The following is a 1,971-nucleotide window of genomic DNA, read 5'->3' on the forward strand; positions in this document are numbered from 1 at the left end:
ATGTAAAATTATTAAAATTAAAATTATATTTTTTTATATTTTAATAATATTTTAGTATACTTTTTTAAACAATATTTTTTAAAATATTATAGTAGCCATCTATTATGTTGTAATGGCATTTTGCGCTCTCAACTACTTTGCGGTTCTGACCCTGTTATTTTTCTTCATGGAGATGGAAGAAGTTGGGATGATGGTAGGGTGGGGTTATGAAATGTGTATTAGTATATTTACTATTTTGATTTCTATTTTTTTCTAGTCCTTGAATTAGTGATATGAGCTTTGGCATTCTCCTCGAACAGGATAAGTAAGTTATTATTTTTTTGGTAAAAAATTATTCTACTTTTTTTTTAATTTTTTTCACTATGAATAATCAATCTTTTAATTTAGCTTAGAATTTAATCAATCTCTATTACGTCCATCCAAATAAAAATCCAACATCAGTCTTGGTTACACCTGTTCTAACAGAAAATAATTATCATTTATGGAATAGTTATTATGGCCTGTTTGCGCCTTCTTCTGGCAGTTTCATCTGCACCTTCTTCCGAAAATTTCGTCTGCATTCTCTTTCAGCAGTCATGTCTGCATTCTCTTTCAGCAGTTCAATCTGCATCTGTTTTAGCAGTTTCATCTGCACTCTTATTGCGCCATACGCACGCATTTTTTGAAGATCGCTGCTCAACCACAGCATCCTGCTCAACCACAGCATCTCCTTTTATATTTTTGCCACCGGCAGCTCAAGCTCCGCCGCACGCATCTTCCTCCGCGTCACCACGTCAGACGCGTTTTCCTCAACAATTTCATCGGAACTTATCCAAACTGTGGATTATTGACATCTTCTTGCGGTGGCGTATTAAATTACTCTTTTACCTTAGCGCATGACAACAATAAAGAAGTCTCGTGACCCACAAATTCAGTCCAACAGAATACATAAATTCAATTACAATTTTAGTCTTTATTATCTTATCTTTAGTTGTTCTTATCTTATTTTTATTTGCTTTTATCTTTTTTAGGTCAATGCTCTATATATATTGGGAAGTTCTTTGGTGGCCAAGAATGACCAAATTTTGACTGACCTGTGTAAAAAAGACGAGTGGCAACAGTAATAATTATGAATAATTTTATTAGGTGGGTGAGTGTTGTATGTACTGCAGGGTACATCTGTAATTACATTTTCAAAAAAGTCCTCCATGTATATAGGCTTTATATGTAATTGGATAAAAACAAATATCAAACAATTGCTATTTTTTTTTTAAATTAATCTAATATAAGATGTTATCTAATTCTTCTCAACAAAATATTTTCTCAAATAATTATTAAAGTTTTTTTTCAAAAAAATTATTATTTAATTAGACAAAATGTATTTCAAAAATAAAAATTCCACTAAAGTGATGAGAGTAGTTTTAATGGTTACGTACATAATTACTATTTACTATTAATTGAAAAATATTAGCTAAGTATTTGTATTATATATTTTAAATTATGAAATAGATAAATATGAAATATGCGTAAATAATTTTTTATTAAATATATCACATGTTGTTATGAAATTGTTCTATAATTATTCATGTTATTTTATTAAACTATGCTACTATTTTTATTAGAGAAATGTTAAGGAATTTGATCATTAAAATTTATTTTTTAGCTATCATTTAATCATAGACTCAATTTCTTTAGTCTAGTTTCTTTAGTTTAGTAATCTAACAATATACTTTATATCATATTTTTAAACATTGATAGCTAAATAATGACAAAAAATAATAAATTTTGATAATTATTTAGTATTCCTCTTCTTATTATTTTATTCTAAAAATTGAAAAAAACCAAAAGTAGAATTAAAATTTTAAACAAAATAAAGAAAATTAAACCTTTTTTATTTTTCGATAAAATAAAATAATTGACGTAGATGAAGCAATAAAATTTATTAGTTTAATGAATAATTTATTTTTTTTATTATTTTTTTTTTGGAGTTAG

Source organism: Arachis ipaensis, chromosome B05 (genome assembly GCF_000816755.2).
Source record: "Arachis ipaensis cultivar K30076 chromosome B05, Araip1.1, whole genome shotgun sequence".
NCBI classification, from domain to species: Eukaryota; Viridiplantae; Streptophyta; class Magnoliopsida; order Fabales; family Fabaceae; genus Arachis; species Arachis ipaensis.